We start from the raw sequence: 18,606 nt of genomic DNA on the forward strand, positions 1-18,606 counted from the left end.
TCAGCCAAACATGTTACTTTATTATTATTATTATTATTATTATTATTATTATTATTATATAATGGCATATACTATAGTATTATTATTATTATTATTATTATTATTATTATTATTATCAGTAGTAGTATTGTTTTTATTGGTAATATTATTATTGGCATTATAATATCATTGCTGGGATTAGTAGTAGCAGCAGTAGTATTATTATAAAAATGTGTGTATTGTTTATATAATATAATTTTTTTATTATATTATTAGTATTGTTATTATTATATCATTGTTGTCATTATTATTACTATTGTTACTCTTATATTATAGTTGGTGTTTTTGTTAGTATTGTTATTATTATTATGTTATTGTTGGTGTTATTATTAGTATTGTTATGTTATTGTCTGTGTTATTATTAGTATTGTTATGTTATTGTCTGTGTTATTATTAGTATTGTTATTATTATGTTATTGTTGGTGTTATTATTAGTATTGTTATTATTAGTGTTATTATTAGTATTGTTATTATTATGTTATAGCTGGTGTTATTATTATGGTATGTTATTGTCGGTGTTATTAGTATTGTTATTATTATGTTATTGTTGGTGCTATTATTAGTATTATTGTGTTATTATTAGTATTGTTATTATTAGTATTATTGTGTTATTATTAGTATTGTTGTTATTATGTTATTGTTGTTATTATTATGTTATTTTTAGTATTATTATTATGTTATAGTTAGTGTTATTGTTAGTATTGTTATTATGTTATTGTTGGTATTTTATCTGTGTTGGTGTTATTATTAGTATTGTTATTATTATGTTATTGTTAGTATTTTTAGAATTGTTATTATGTTATAGTTTGTGTTATTGTTAGTATTGTTATTATGTTATTGTTGGTATTATATCACTGTTGGTGTTATCATTAGTATTGTTATTATATCATTGTTGGTGTTATTATTAGCATTGTTGTTAGTATATCATTTCTCATAATACCAGTGATGTGATAGAAGGAGAGTGGTGGTGATCAGTGGAATGTATAGAGGAGTAGTGTAGTGGTCCTCGGTCCTCCTCCTCCTCGGTCCTCCTCCTGCACTCACACAGTCCGTTGTAGAGATGATGGGTCCACACTTCACACACACAAGTTGTCCTTTGACAAGGGGTCTGTAACAAAGCCCGCCCCCCGCCCCTCCCACCGAATTCACTTGCAAATCAGAGCGCGGAGTCGGCTGGAGCTGGCTGAGTCCTTAACCTTTCCATGCTGAGTTGTGCGGCTCCAGTGAGAGCGGAGGGAGCTCGGTGAGGAGGAGGAGGAGGAGGGGGGGGTCTCCTTTATTCATCACACAGCCTGTGATTTCTTGTGCTGGACGAGGTGCGATGTGTGGAGCGGAGTAGTCCCAGTCACACTGATACATCCATCCGAGGAGGAGGAGGAGGAGGAGGAGAGGGGAATAGACGGACGGCGCTGACCAGGGTACCAGTCAGGAGGATCCCTGCACCCTCCGGTAAGGACACGGCTCCCTTCTTCTTCCTCTTCTTCCTCTTCTTCCCCTGACTCATAGCTGGCATGAGTTGTATAGAAAGTTCAGAGATGTTCAGGTTATTGAAGGTCACCTCTGATGGAGGAGGCTGCAGTGTTCAGGTGACGGTCCCATACTCTCCATTGTCATCTGTGTGCTCCTCTCCATCACACATCCCTGGCACCCTATCCTGGTTCTGCACCCTGTCCTGGTTCTGGACCTTCTGCACCCTCTCCTGGTTCTGGACCTTCTGCACCCTCTCCTGGTTCTGGACCTTCTGCACCCTCTCCTGGTTCTGCACCCTTTCCTGGTTCCGTACCCTGACCTGGTTCTGCACCCTATCCTGGTTCTGCACCCTTTCCTGGTTCCGTACCCTGACCTGGTTCTGCACCCTATCCTGGTTCTGGACCTTCTGCACCCTCTCCTGGTTCTGCACCTTCTGCACCCTCTCCTGGTTCTGCACCCTGTCCTGGTTCTGCACCCTCTCCTGATTCTGCACCTTATGCACTCTCTCCTGGTTCTGCACCTTCTGCACCCTGTCCTGGTTCTGCACCCTCTCCTGGTTCTGTACCCTGTTCTGGTTCTACACCCTCTGCACCCTCTCCTGGTTTTGCACCCTCTCTGGTTTTGCACCCTCTCTTGGTTTTGCACCCTCTCCTGGTTTTGGACCCTCTCCTGGTTCTGCACCCTCTCCTGGTTCTGCATCAAATCCTGGTTCTGCACCCTCTGGACCCTTTCCTGGTTCTGCACCCTCTCCTGGTTCGGCACCTTATCCTGGTTCTGCACCCTCTCCTGGTTCTGTACCCTCTGAACCCTCTCCTGGTTCTGTACCCTCTGAACCCTCTTCTGGTTCGCACCCTATCCTGGCTCTGCACCCTCTCCTGGTTCTGCACACTATCCGGGTTCTGCACCCAGACTTTGACTCAGCAAAGTACAGCTGCATTCAGTGCCATGTGGAATGCATGGCTTAACCAGGGAAGGAGGGGACACTATAAGACACTTGTGTCCTTTAGGCTGCATTGTCAACCAGGATAGGCATGTGCTTGTATCAGGCATTGGCACACATCCAAATGTGCTAACGGGAGCGCTAACGATTGTCGGTGCGCCAAAGAAAAGGATGTGAACTTTTTTACCTAGTGCATCTTGCACTGATGTGAACTAGACCCTGTGGAACAATGACTGAGATGTGTGTGTGTGTGTGTGTGTGTGTGTGTGTGTGTGTGTGTGTAAGTGTGCGTAAAACTTTACCTGGAAAATGCAGAGGTGTTCATGGGCTCTAGGACTTTCCATCCGATTACTCATGTCATGTGTGGCATCCCTCACATTTTGTACTCTCTATCTATCTCTCTATCTATCTCTCTATCTATCTATCTATCTTATCCCTATGAACTCCATTAACACTTGAATGTTCAAATACTTAGGTCTTAATGGACTCTTGGACTTTCCATCTGATTGCTCATGAAAAGCCTAGAGTGGCACCCCTCATTATCTATCTATCTATCTATCTATCTATCTATCTATCTATCTATCTATCTATCTATCTATCTATCTATCTGTCTGTCTGTCTGTCTATCCCTGTAACATGTAAAGTGCATTAGAACTTGGGTGTTAAAATGTATAGGTCATAATGGACTCATGGACTTTCCATCTGATTGCTCATAAAAAGCCTTGAGTGGCACCCCTCATTATCTATCTATCTATCTATCTATCTATCTATCTATCTATCTATCTATCTATCTATCTATCTATCTATCTATCTATCTATCTTCTATCTATTCTATTGAATGGAGCTCTTAGACTTTCTATCAGATTACTCAGGAAAAGCAATCAGTAGCGTTCCTCTAGCTATCTATCTTTTTTGTCCATCTATCTATTTCATAGGGCTACTAGAATTTTCATCAGGTTACTTAAGGAAAGCAGTGTGTGGCATCTATCTATCTATCTATCTATCTATCTATCTATCTATCTATCTATCTATCTATCTAACCATCTATCTATCTATCTATCTATCTATCTATCTATCTATCTATCTATCTATCTATCTATCTATCTATCTATCTATCTATCTATCTATCTATCTATCTATCTAACCATCTATCTATCTATCTATCTATCTATCTATCTATCTATCTATCTATCTATCTATCTATCTATCTATCTATCTATCTATGTCTATAGTGCAGAGTGGCTGTGGAGCTGGCTGTCTCCTTTAAATCATTGTGAGCGGATTGGTATATTCAGTGATATATTAATTACAGCAGTGAGTGGCATCACTTTTACACATTCAGCTTCTAAATCTGCTTCCCCCGGTATAGCAGGAGCCAGGCTGCCAACTGTGTCATTGGGAAATTGGTCGCAGTGTCACGAGGAGCAAAGTTCAGTCTCCAGCAATAGGAGGATGTATTAAAATGTAAAAGGCAACATTTTCGAGTGCTATGCAATTATTGGGTTTTTTTAGCTTTAGGCTTCTATTACTGTGGAAAATTCAGATCTATACTAGTATGACCTATTTGGAAAAGAATAATAGTGTTTTGCCAGTTGAAAGAAAGAAAAGAAAAAAAAAAAAAAGGGGGGGGGGGGGAGCAGTCACATAATAGAGTGACAGGCACAGAGAAGGAGCAATTATACTTGAATTTGGCAAGAGGCATCGGCGTCACATCTCTTGGAATGTACAATACAATAAAGGCTTCATCTACAACAGGTATTGCTCTATGTCTCCAGCTCTGAACATAACAGGCTGACTTCCACAGTCCACATGAAAAGTCTCATCCAGAGGAATACACTTTCACTGCTGGCTGCATTTGCAAAGCACTCAAGTCGGTGGAAAAGACTCAGAACTAATACTAGATAATGACATTAATTTGATTTGCACACCTCGCTGCACATACTTGCACGTTGAGGGGAAAAGAGAAATCATATCTTTGCCAGTTGGGTTACTCTCTGACTGCTTTGGTTTCTTTATCTATTCATGTGAAAAGTGGGACAAAACAGGAAAAAAAAAAAGAAAAAGAAAAAGCAGATGAGAAAAAAAAAAACATTTTTGATTCCCATGGACTGTCTTTACAAAAGATGTTACCGTGTTTTGAAATGTTGAAAAAAAAAAACACCTCCCATCATTATTTCCTCTCCTAGCTTTACTGAAATGCAGCACATGTAATTCATAGAAAGAAAAAGAAAAAAATCAAAGCGATTTGGTCATTGTAAACAATAAGCATCGATTTTTGCGAGACGCAATCCATACTTTGGAGGGCAATGCTATCACACACCAGAGTGGGAATCTGTGATTTATTTGTATTTTTTTTCTTTCTTCTCTTTTTTTACAATTGTCCTTTGCAGTCATTTAGGAGATGGGCACGCTTCCACTTCCCTGGGGAATTCACTTGTCCCTTTGGGTTCTCCAGGAAAACAAATTTGGAGCCACAAAGTCAGTCAAATACATATATCTGCCTAACTACAAATTGACATATGCCATTTTTTTTTTCTTTTTTTCTTTTTAATCTTTCACATTCTGTCAGCAGGCAGTATTCATAGGCTAAAACAAAAACACTGCCTAAAGATATTTTATATTATTATGCTCTATTGCATATCAGGCTATTGGGGCATTTCGTGAAACTCTGGCACAGCGCGTCAACGTTAAAAAAAAAAAAAGAAAAAAAAAAGCCGATTAAGGGGATTAGTTTGAAGAAAATAAATTGTAATTAGGAACTTCGTTGAACTTAATTTTTTTATTTATTTCTGTGAAAGTGACTGTAGTTCCTTCCGCGTTGCTTCTGTGGGATTGAACTAATGTTCCAGTCTGATTTCTCTTTGAAGCAATGCTTATTCCCTTGGGAAATGTGATTCTCCTCTCCCTGCTCTGAGTCTGTTCCCATCAAAGGAGACCCTTTCATTTATTTGACTGCCTTGGATGTGGGTTACTTCTAATTATGGCAGGACAGGAGCTTTTCAGCAACATCTATTGCACAAAAAATGTGTTTACCATGCACTGGCACCAGTTGCCTCCAATATTCTGAAGTTCTCGGAATGTTTTTTTTTTTTTTTTGCCCGACTGTGTAGGTCTTATACGCTACTGTGTGTGTGTGTGTGTGTGGTTAACTGTACATCAAAGCATATGATCTTGATACAGTATGATGATGGTGAAGATTCTAATTAATATTGATAATATCCATGCATATGATCTTGATACAGTGGGAGAGATCTAGTAAAACTGGCGAGTGCAACATCTGGGGTAGCCCTGCATAGAAACCAATCAGCTTCCAGGTTTTATTGTCAAAGTTTCAGCCTAGGTTCACACTACTGCGCATTTGATCCGTTTTTTTGTCCCGTGCGAGGTGCTAATTTGCCTTGCATTTTGAGGTGGACAGGTGCGAATTTTCCGTGATTTTACCGCAAATTTACAGTGATGTTACCGCAAATTTCAGGAGGCAGACAGTGAACAATTCTCAGAGATGTGAACTGTGTGCTGCCAGTTTACAGGCATACCCCACTTTTAAGTACACAATGGGGTTTATTTACTAAAAAAAAAAAGGGGGTCATGTGCGTTCAAATTCCTATGGTACAGTGCGAATTTTATCTTCATAGGCTTCAATTGAATTTGCAGTACAGGCATAACCCACTTTTAAGTACACAATGGGGTTTATTTACTAAAGCTGGAAAGTGCAAAACCAGGCTCACTTCTGCATTGAAACCAATCAGCTTCTAACACCAGCTTGTTCAATTAAACTTTGGTAATAAAACCTGGAAGCTCATTGGCTTCTATGCAGAAGTGAGCCTGGTTTTGCACTTTCCAGCTTTAGTAAATAAACCCCATTGTGTACTTAAAAGTGGGGTATGCCTGTACTGCAAATTCAATTAAAGCCTATGAAGATAAAATTCGCACTGTACCATAGGAATTTTAACGCACATGACCCCCTTTTTTTTTTAATCGCATCAAATTTGCAAAGCATAGATGTGAACCAAAGTCATGGAATACTATGCTTTTTACATGACCCCCGAATCTGTGTGTTCCTAAACGCATCAAACCCGCCGTAAAATTCGCACTGGTGTGAACCCAGGCTCATTGAACAAGCTGAGGTTAGCGGGTGATTGGCTAACATGCACAGCTGCACCCGTTTTAGTAAATCTCCTCCCAGTAGCTGATGCCAGTGCTGAATGCACTGGCATCAGCTACTGGGAGGAGATTTACTAAAACTGGTGCAGCACTGGTGAACGCCCCAAATATAAGCCATAAACTCATATGCTGTAGCCAACACAAGGCTGAAGTGGGGCACTTTTTCTCTTTTTTTTCTTTCTTTCTTTTTTTTCTTAGCAGTTCAGAAGCGGCCTTACCAGAACATGGGCTGGTCTATTGGCAGGCAGCCAAATGACTAAAATGGAGAGCTTTCAGAAATTAAACAGCTAGAGCTTGAAATGCTATTAGTTTGCCATTTACACTTCCCTGGTCCTTGCACTATTCAAGGAAAAACATGTGGCCATATTCGAATTAGGCAGAAAGTTCTGCATGGTGAATCAATATTCTTGCTGATTAAATGCAGGATTTGCCTTGCTTTTGAACGGCAACTGTAGCATCTGAAATGTGTTCCAGAGCAGATAAAAATTCTGGGGGGGAGCTGGCTCATTTACTTCTTGCTTAGTCATGACACTACATTCTTACTGGGCTCACAATACCTTGATTTTTCTTCTTTTTTTTTTTTTTTTTTTCTTTCTCGACACCCTTTAGAAATGGAAATCAGTAAATAGGTAATCATGTGATTTCGCCTTCACATTTTGCAGAAAATGTGTTATTACATAGGAGCCCGTCTTGTGCAGTTTTCAGATTAATACTTATACAAGCCATATAGACGTGAAAGGCTGATATAAATAGATGACATACAGAAGAAAAGGCTTGTGACGTGCTGTCCAGAGAATCAACCTGCCCTTTTTTAATTCTCCAGTCGGGCCAGCCATTTATCTATTAAAGATAATGGCTGTCTTTTTTTATTTTTTTTATTATATATATATATATACTTTTCTTTCCAGACTTGTTCCAGGCTGCGCTCCCCAGGCTGAACTGTAATGTGAAAGGATGAAATAACATTGTAATGTAGTTATTGCTTTTGTGACACGGGAGGGGGGCCAAGCCAGGTAGTATGCTTTCCGCCGGCATGCCATTTGGCCTTTCTGCTGCCCAGGCATAAATAGCTTTGATCTATTTACCTTTTTAGAACCATATAATCTTGGCATGTGATCGAGTCGCCTGTAAGACCTCTCTACATTTCAGATGAGATGTGTGTGCATCAGCTGGAGAGACGGCAAATACATTCAGAGATACAATTTTGAAAGAATATTGAGGTCTTTTTTTTAAAGGCATGTGTGTTCTAAGACGGCCGTGTGCAGTTGGTTACAACAAAATACCAGGCACAGTTTTTATTAAACTTTTATTAAATCCTTTGTGGGTTTTACTTATGACTTGAACAATCCATTCTCCTTATCTTTCTGAACATGTTTTTAATGAGAGCAAAAGAAATTGTCCAGCAGGCAGATCAGTTTTTTGCAGCAGATTTTTTATTTTTTTTGGGTGAGGACACCATCAGAGACAAAAAAGCATTTGCACCTAACATATTTAAAGCTTTACCTTGTAGCTAGATGTAGTGAACTACATTCAGGGCACTTAAAGAGGAAGTAAACCCTGATGGGTGTTACTTCCTCTTTGATTCCCTGCAAAGGTAAAGCATAATGGACTACTATGCATTTCATAGTAGTCCATTATGTGTCACTTACCTGACACAGGAGCCAGCCAAGTCACCGCTGTCCCCTATAGTTCCGAGCGTCCATCTTCTTGGTGGGTCTCCGTGGGTCTCGCTGCTCCGGCGCTGTGATTCGCCGGAGCAGCGATGACGTCACTCCCGCGCATGCGCACGGGAGCCGACACTCGCGGCATATTGCCGCGACCTGCGGCATATCGCCGCGATCTGCAGCTTACCCAGTGCGCCTGCGCGCCGCTGTCTTCAGGTAAATATCTCCTAAACCATATAGGTTTAGGAGATATTTCTTGGACCTACAGGTAAGCCTTAATCTAGGCTTACCTGTAGGTCAAAGTGGTTTGTAAGGGTTTACAACCACTTTAAAGCAGAGGTCCAGTCCCTCAATTCGATTTTTTTTTTTAAGATGCCACTCTAGCTTGATCCACTCTATATGCAAGCTTTAGATTAGTGTTATACATGGAGTCCTTTTTATTTATGTTTGAATTTAATAAAAGTACCTGGATCTCAGAAGCAGACAGGGTCCATCTCCACTGTGGGCATCTGAAGCCCTCTTCTATCTATTTCCGGGAATCGGTGCAGCTGGCTACCCAGCATGCACCTCCCGATCTCACACCTGCGCAGTAATGTCACCGCGTAGCACTCCTTCCTCCTGAGTTCTAACATGTTGCTATAGCGACGCCGGCGGACGTTCCCGTCAATAATCGCAAGATCTCGTCACTAGGAGAATCGCAAGGACTCCTGGGATACATGGCGCCGCTATTCCAGGAGCCCTTGCGAATCGCCTAGTGATGTAATCAAGGTAATTAAAGGTAATTTCATTACGATAAGGATGCTCACAGGGGATACCATAGGGAGGAAGTGTAGAAAATGGGTGGAACTCCGCTTTAAGAGGGACAAAGGTCCATTCACACCAAGTGCATTGGGGCTGGCATCGGGCATCGATCTGCCGGATGGATCGGGAATGGATTCCCCATCTGTCTGTTTTTGGCAGACTAGATCGGATATTATATCGGATAGTTAAATAGTAATACGCACCCATATCCACCAGATGTGTTGTGATTGCACTGGGAAGCTTTGTTCAGCAGAATTCCAATGCAAGACAAGGCAAAAAGCCTTGGGCGGCCAGGCACCAGTAGAAGCTGTACATGACACGGAGTCATGAGAGAGGGATGGCTACTCTAAAGAGAGAAGAAAAGAGAGAAAAAGGCAGAGGGGGAAGAAGAAGAAAGAAAGAGGGGGAAAAGGGAGGGCATGAAAAGCCTTGTTCTCTACCAGGCCGTTCACATGCCTATGCTTCGGGAGCCCACCACTGCACATCAGTAGACCACTACTTGCCTACCACTGTAGTGGGCTAGGAGTCAATTCACACCAGGTGTGTTGGGACTACGCTGGGCATCTTTGTCTAGCACAGTCCCAATGCAAGTTAAGGCAAAAACATTTTCTCTATCAGGCCAGTTCAAACCACCATGCTGCGGTAGTCCACCACATGCTTGACAGTGTAGTGAGCTAAGGGCCCATTCAACCTAGGTGTGCTAAAACTGCACTGGGCAGCCTTGTCCAGCAAAATCTCAATGCAGAAAAGGGTAAAAAGTGTTCTCTATCAGGTCAGTTCAAACCATCATGCCACAGTAGCTCTGACACTCTAGTCGCTAGGAGTAGGGGAGGCCTGTCAATTAAGGATGCACGGGCACCGCTCCCCCTATCCATCGCCGCCCCACCTTATCCATGTGTCCGGCCCCTTGCAGGATGCCGAATGCATGAATTACAATGACGCGCGGGGGGGGGGGGGGGTTGAAGAATCTGATTAGAGCAAAAGGCTCTAATAGGCTTCAAAATAGGATGGGTTCGGGGTGCAGAGAATGCTAATGGAGCCCACTCCAGTGTGTTGCAACAGTGAATAAATATTTGCTATTGTAACACTGATCCTCCTCCTGGCCAATCAGGATGTGGGTTTTAAAACCTGAAGGGACAGGCGGTCTTATTGGACGCCTAGGTGGAGGGGAGGAGACGCGTGCTGAAAGCCACCGAGGGAGGAGAGAACACCAGGCCGCTGCCGGCCACCAGCTACCCACCTAGATGGGGTAAGTGCCGGACCGACCAGCAGGTAGCGGGTGGGGGGGGGGGGGTGCCACCAGGTGCTTAGATCCTGGAGTTGTTTGCCACCAATCCCCCCCCCAGAAAAACACCAGCCGCCACTGACTAGGAGCCTGTTCACACCATTAGCATTAGGACTGCACTGGGCAACCTTGGCAAGTGCAGTCTCAATGCAAAACAATCAAGCCAGGTCACATCACGGCAGTGAAATGGTAAGCGCTCAAAGAAAGTGCGACAAACGGGAATTATTTCAAGCACAGTTTGTTGCAATGCATCACACCTTTCTGCTGAGAATAGAACTCAATCAACATTATCTATTTTTAATCGGTATGCTGCTTAGTAAATAGTTTAAAAAGTTTTTTTTTGTTTACATTTCTTCAGTTGCTTCTTGGTTTCTGACCTAGACCAAAATATTGTCATACATCCCAAGAGTCTTCATTGCCATTTTTTTCTTTCATCTGGAGGAGGGGAGGAGGGGTTTTCTCAACTAAGCATACCCATTTGCCTGCATGCCTGAGCTAGGGGCTGATGGATTCCAGGAAGTAAATGCTACATAAAACATCAGCCCTTACTTGACCTTAGATGGCCAGGGCTAGAAATGCTAGGGAGCGTTTTTCAGTTGTACATTGGGCCACAGTGGGTTCTCAAAGTATATCTATGCCCACAGCTTTTTTTTTTTTTTTTTTTACATTTTGAATAGAGTTGGGAAGAAGCAGATACTCTATCACTTCAAGTCTGGTAAAAAAAAAAAAAAAAGTAGTTCAAAGGTGGATTTGCCTTTGGTAAATAACCCCCTGTGTGTTTCAATATGTTTCTTTTTGGAGGTTAGATCAGTGGAGAACAATAAGCAACCTGTGTTGCTGCATGCCTCATAGCCTCATATACTTAGCAACATATATAGCAAAACAGCAACCACTCTTGATCATAGATGGCACAGTCAATTAATTGTTGGTGGAGCCTTGAATGCAAAGACAGGGGAGGGGGCTAAGGCTAGGCCTACAAAATAATGTTCATGAGTGTACAAGACATGAAAGTTATTTACGAAAGGCAAATCCACTTTGCACTACAAGTACAAAGTGCACTTGAAACTGCACTGAAAGTGCACTTGGAAGTGCAGTAAATCCGAGGGGTAGATCTGAAATGAGGGGAAGCTCTGCTGATTTTATTATCCAATCATGTGCAAGCTAAAATGCTGTTTTTTTTTTAAATTTTCCTTGCATGTCCCCCTCGGATCTACAGCGACTGCACTTGTAGTGCAAAGTGGATTTGCCTTTAGTAAATAAACCCCATGGACTTTGCTAGAATTCCAAAATACCTGGGGTCCCCGTGGGCATCTTTAAGGAAGACGAGATGAGACTGAAACTCCCTGTATATTTTTAAAAAAATGCATGAATATATACAGGCATGTGTATATATATATATATATATATATATATATATATATATATATATATATATATATATATATATATATATATATATATATATATATATTACCAAAAGTATTGGAACACCTGCCTTTACATGCACATGAACTTTAATGGCATTCCATTACAATATTGCATTGGCCCACCCTTTGCAGCTGGAACAGCTTCAACTCTTCTGGGAAGGCTGTCCACAAGGTTTTGGAGTGTGTCTATAGGAATGTTTGACCATTCCTCTAGGAACACATTTGTGAGGTCAGGCACTGATGTGGACAGGAAAGGCTTGGCTCACAGTCTCCGCTCAAATTCATCCCAAAGGTGTTCTATTGGGTTGAAGTCAGGACTCTGTGCAGGCCAGTCAATTTCCTCCACCCTAAACTCGCTCATCCATGCCTTTATGGACCTTGCTTTGTGCACTGGTGCGCAGTCATGCTGGAACAGGAGGGGCCCATCCCATTAAGATTTCCCTTTACTGGAGCTAAGGGGCCAAGCCCAACCCCTAAAAAACAACCGCACACCATAATCCCCCCCTGCACCTAATAATTTGGACCAGTGCACAAAGCAAGGTCCATAAAGACATGTATGAGTGAGTTTGGGGTGGAGGAACTTAACTAGCCAATAGAACACATTTGGGATGAATTAGAGTGGAGCCAGACCTTCACGTCCAAATCAGTGCCTGACCTCACAAATGCACTTCTGGTCAAACATTCCCATAGACACACTCCTAAACCTTGTGGATAGCCTTCCCAGAAGAGTCAAAGCTGTTATAGCTGCAAAATGTGTGGCAACTCAATATTGAACCCTACGGACGAAGACTGGGATGCCATTAAAGTTCATGTGAGTGTAAAGGCAGATGTCTTAATACTTTTGGTAATGTAGTGTGTATATATATATATATATATATATATATATATATATATATATATATATATATATATATATATATATGAATAAGGTTATGACTCCACTTGGTTATGCTATATATGAGCCTACCTTTTGTGTTAACACCAGCCCTACCTAAAATCCAGTGGGGCCCTGGGGGGTCCAACATCTGCCTTCGCAATATGTTGTTAGTACATTCAGTTGTGTTGCACTTTTCCTAAGTGCAGTACAACTGAATGTATTAACAACATATTGTAAAGGCAGATGTTGGCCCCTCCAGGACCGCACTGAGTTTTAGGTAGGGCTGGTGTTAACGCAAAAGGTAGGCTCATAGATGGCATAACCAAGTGGAGTCATAACCTTATTCATATACTGTAACGTCTTCTTGAGTAGTAGTAGGGAAACGTTACATAAGCATGATGTAGCATACGATGTAACAGTACTTCAAAGGCTCAGTGACAATAAACCTAGGTTTCAAGTAGGGCTTTGTGTACAATTTCTGTGAGTTGGGAGGTTATGGGTTTACAATGTGCTGCTAATAGGATTTGAGTTTGCAGATTATAGCCACAGGTCAACTACATAAAAAAAAAAAAAAAAGCAAGCAGGTCTCTAGCAACAGACTTTCATACTTCACTTTAGGCTTCATTTACATAGGGAATACAATACCGTACACCTATACAGGGGCCATGTTTACCTGCACAGGAATGTACAAGACCTCTGTACATCCCCTTGCAGACAGTCCTATGGATGTTTATCGGGACACAGTGGCCGCACAGACACAGCTACTGGGTCCCAAAATGACATTCGTTTGGGTGCATGTGGGCCCCTGAACACAGACAGTGTAAGTTTGTCCCTGCAACTACTGTGTCCCAATAGACATCAATGGAACTACCTGAATGTGGAAGAATGGAACACTTGTGTATCCCCTTGCATGTACACACTGCCCTGCACAAGCGTATGGTATTGTGCACCCTGTTTGAACGAGACTTAACCAATAATCTATGTACATGTTCTAATAACAGGGCAGCTTAGGTCATTTTAGACCTTATCTATAAATAACTGGGTCATGTGCCAAGGGCCAACAAATATATATTCAGATATCACATGTGGGGAAAACCAGTCTGATTAATTAAAGAGCAAGGAGAGAATACAGCTCTTGTGTCACTAGAGTTGTCATATGACCGTTATGTTTCCGGCCTGGTCAGTAAAAATGGGATTTGTTGCCAATGTTAGTATTAAGAAAAGTTAATTAGCTCTGTATTTTCTTCCTCAGAAACTTATCAACCTTAGTTGTAATTTCCCCTGAAAGTTACACAATTCAACGTTTCAGTTTGGGTATAAAACCTATTGGTTAGGCTGGCCATCTGCGTTCATGGTCAAATCTGTTGATCATACCACCATGTCCCAGATCAGCCTTTCTCAACCTTTTCAACACAACCCTTGAAATAATTCTCTGGTCTCAGGGAACCCATGCTAAAAATTAGAAATCTACAACTCATGATACATTAGTGTGATGGTCAGTGGGAAGAATGGTCCTTACACTTGTGGTCATTGGGAAGAATTACCTCCTTACAGATAGCTAAAAAGATCAATGGTGTCAATGGAAATTTATCTAAGAGGCAGAAATTGCCCAATACTGAAGGAACTCCTAGCAACTTTTGAAGGAACCCTAGGGTTCCACGGAACCCTAATTGAGAATCACTGTCCTAGATGGATCAGGCAGCACAATAGTTATGTTTTAGATCTTGCAGCTGTGGTGATCATTATAAAAAGTATGTTTTCAAATTTTTAACCACAGCTGAAAAAAAACTATGTAGATGTGTATGCTGATAAATATTTTTGATGTGGAGGAAAGTGGTTATTATCCCAGGCCCAGAGTGTGTGCACTTTAAATCTGCTCAAGTATGCTAATTCTGTTATCTGGTGTAATGTTTGCAGCTGGTTGGCATCTAGTAAGCAGGGTGCTTCTCCGGCAGATTTCTTTTTTTATATCTAGTGGAATAGATGCTTTGGCTCAGAGAAGGGTCACATTATTCTTGCTTCCATGTGATATTCTGTAAGAAATGTTCATATGTTTCAAGGTGAAAGTAGAGGTGAATGTGAAATAGACCCCATCACTGCAAATGGTTTGGTTTAAATTCAGCTTTCCCTCACAATGGCTGCAAAAGCTGATTAATCATGGTGATTGTGGTAGATCAGTCCCTTAGTAGCAGTAGAAAATACAGGTCTGTAAAAGGGAAAGGTATTTCAGCATCATCAGGAAAGTGGTAATTTGAGGTTAGGATGTAGCTGAATCTGCCCTTCAGTCTCGATCTGCGAACCATTTGTAGTGAGAAAGCATGAATGCAATGTTCATTACTTTAGAACCAATTTGATGCAAAGTGATCAGCCAAACATAACGTAACTCATTTATATTCTAGTGGTAGCACAGGGCATTCCAATACAAACCTTTGCATTTGTTTCAGATAGTATAAAGACATTCCCTGTCTTCAGTGGATGAATGATGTTACATGCCATTCAGATGACCTACATGGATTTGCGCTTTAGCATGGTATTTAAAGTCATTTGTACTGTCTGCTACAGTGTAAACAACATATGATGCTTAGACAAGGGGATAAATAGACTGATAGATTGGAACTCTATGCATATATTGTATGTGTGCATGCATATATATGTATATATATATATATATATATATATATATATATATATATATATATATATAATGTATATACATATATATGCACAAACACGCACACTATATGCATAGAGTTTCAATACATATATATATATATATATATATATATATATATATATATATATATATATATATATATATGAATTTAGATATATATACACATATATATATGCTGTGAATATACATACATATATATATATATATATATATATATATATATATATATATGGTGTTCAAGTCAACTTGGGACCTTTTGAGTTTTATATAATAAAAGAACAAATATCAAGGAGTGGAAACTGCATTTATTTTTCAGCATACTTCCCAGGTACATTTATACACTCATCCCAGCATTTAATAATGCCTGTAAAGAATTGTCAGTATGCCTAAACCATCCTAGGACAGCCTGCTTCACTTTGTCATCAGTGCTGACCTCCGAGGAACTCTTTTAGGGGTCCGAACATGTGGAAATCAATTGGAGCGAGGTCCGGGCTGTAAGGGGGATGTGGCAATACCTCCCAGCCGAGTTGCTGTAGTGTGCACGTAGTGCGGTGAACAGTATGAGCTTGTGCATTGTCCGGGAGAAACAAGGATACCCTTAGTGATCAAACCAGACCATTTTTTTCCTCAGACACTCTTCTGTGCTGGTCAAAAGTGGAAAGCTTTCTTGGTACCCAGTGTGCACTAACTTTTCGAAAATGCAAATGTTCATGAATGATTGTGTTCACCGTTCCCACAGAAAGATTAGTCTTAGGTTATGCGTCCGTTATGCGTCTGTTATCCAGGATCCGGCGTTACAGGCACTGAATGTTCACACGAATGACTGCTATGGGCTGGGAACCACCATGGCCGGGATAGTCACTGATGGTCGTACGGCCATCTTTAAAATGTTTATACCATTCAAATGTCTTACTGCGACTGAGCCACAGTACTGTGCTTGAAGTCTTCTGTAGATATCTGTGGGCTTTATGCCTTTGTTCACAAGTTACTTCATCACCACATGCTGTTCCATGCATGTACTAACACTGTTTTTCTGCCATCTTGATTATTGGTCTCTGGACTGTAATAGGATACACTTGCCACTTACTACTGCATGTAGTATCACCACACTAGCATCCCTTCAGTAAAATTAAAAATTCCAGTTGACTTGAATGCCCCTTGCATGTATTTGTGTGTGTGTGTGTATATATATATATATATATATATATATATATATACAGTTGAATTGGAGCTTCAGAGGAGTCTTTTAATGCTTGTCAGTGGGTGCACTCCACCAACAAATTCCATCTTTCTATATAATATAAAGTCCCAAAGAGAGATGTTGCACTCAATAATGTGAAATTGTAACATTTTCATTTGTTGTGGTACTTAAGAATGTACACCAAGATGAGTTTTGGGTCTCTCTGCCCTTCATTATGTTCACATGATGAAGGGTGGGCACACCCAAAACTGTCTTCCATCTGTATGTTCTTATGTACCACAACAAATTAAAAATACATTTTGATATTCTGCATTCTTGAGTGCAACTTCTCTGTTTTGGACTATATACAGTGTATATATATATATATATATATATATATATATATAGTGTGTGTGTATGTGAGTAAATATGCGCACCAGTATTATGATTCTATGACACAGGAGGATAGTCTCCATCCTAAATTTCAAAAATTCCCAAAGAGTGTTAGAGGAAGGACAGGGACAAAAGCTGATTACCATTAAACAAAAATCATGATTCATTTCAAAGTCTTACAATAAAAAAAAAGTTTCTCAACATTACAACAATAAAACCAGTTTACAAAGATTCCCAGTGTAAAAAAAAGTTCAGGGTAACTAGAGCTATATATAAGTACTGCATATGTAGGTGTTTTATAAAGCCAACATGTTTATACCTCCAACATGTTTTTGCTCCCACTCTACTTGCTTCTATTTATTATTGTAGAAAATGCAACATAAGATATGCTGGAGAAAGCAAAATTGGGTGAGAGCATCCAAAACGTTCAAGTGCATAGGAGACATCAAGAATTATGGCAGAGAAATCCTCCCACACAATATCCAAGAGAAAAAAACTAGGAGCTGAAGTACTTACCTATAACTGAACAAAAAACACATCTGGGTTGACTAATCCTTTAAAGTGGAATTCCATGCTAGATCTTACCAAACTTAAAATCTTAGAATGTCCTGGTTTGATCATGTGAACAGCTCCCAGGTTGGAAGAGAGACAGCCAACAACGGATGGCCCATAGTAAGCCTATGGGTGATGTCACTGCTGCACAGTCATTCCAGTATGAGTGCCCTGAGAATAGGCCATACCCTTCTATGGTAGTTAGAATAGGAGTTAGAAGGGGGTGAGTGGCAATTTTAAGCTTATTTAGATCTAGCCTGGAATTCTACTTTAAGAAAAGCTTTTTACGTAAAAGCACTTATGTGACAGTAAGCAGTGTGTGATTCACATTTTCCACTGTATGTGTGTGTGTATATATATATATATATATATATATATATATATATATATAAAAATGCAGTGAACCAACATTTATTAAGAAGCGGTGCAGTTCACATAGACACATTTGCTTCCTCTGATTTTGATTGCATGTTTGTTCCAGATCAACTTCCATATTTATCAGATAAAAATAGAAACATAAATGAAAGGAACTCATTTTTATCTTATATTTTATCATATTGTAGAACTTGGTTTGTTGACAGTTCTGTAGTGTGATTTTCTTGGATTTTCAGGGCTTGTGTGTATTTGTATGTTAAAGCGGGAGTCCGCCGGGAGTTCCGCTGTTTTTTTTTTAAAAGCCAGCAGCTACAAATACTGCAGCTGCTGACTTTTAAAATAAGGACACTTACCCACCCAGCGCGCCCGCGATGTCGGCACCCGAAGCCGATCTCTTGATCGTCTCTCGGGTGCTGCCGCCGCCATCTTGGGTATGGGAATCAGGAAGTGGAGCCTTTCGGCTTCATTTCCCGGTTCCCTACTGCGCATGCGCGAGTCGCGCTGCGCAATAAGGATGGTCTCGCTGCCTCTGGGATCTGTGTGTTTCCCAGCAGGCAGCGGGGGACTTTCGGAAAGGCAGAATCTACGCCCCTTTCCGCATATAGCTATGCCGGAAGTGGGTGCAGATACCTGTACTGTACAGGTACCTGCACCCCCTCCCCCCTGAAAGGTGCCAATTGTGGCGCCGGAGGAGGGAGAATTCCAATGAGCGGAAGGTCCACTTTAGGGTGGACCTCCTCTTTAACGCATATAAAAACAATTAGC

The 18,606-nt window shown here is 40.7% G+C and overlaps 1 protein-coding gene across 1 annotated transcript in view; it reads left to right on the top strand.

Annotated features, from left to right (window-relative positions):
* Positions 1 to 1,230: 1,230 nt before the first annotated feature.
* LOC143996781 (cadherin-6-like) overlaps positions 1,231 to 18,606 on the top strand; it is a 495,985-nt gene continuing 478,609 nt past the window's right edge. Inside the window, exon 1 of the mRNA XM_077492041.1 lies at positions 1,231 to 1,488. The gene's annotated coding sequence lies outside the window, so the exon portion shown is untranslated. The remainder of the gene's footprint in view (positions 1,489 to 18,606) is intronic.

The sequence above is a fragment of the Lithobates pipiens genome, unplaced genomic scaffold (genome assembly GCF_037356315.1).
Source record: "Lithobates pipiens isolate NorthernLeopardFrog02 unplaced genomic scaffold, aLitPip1_a1.2 Scaffold_19, whole genome shotgun sequence".
Lineage (NCBI taxonomy): Eukaryota > Metazoa > Chordata > Amphibia > Anura > Ranidae > Lithobates > Lithobates pipiens.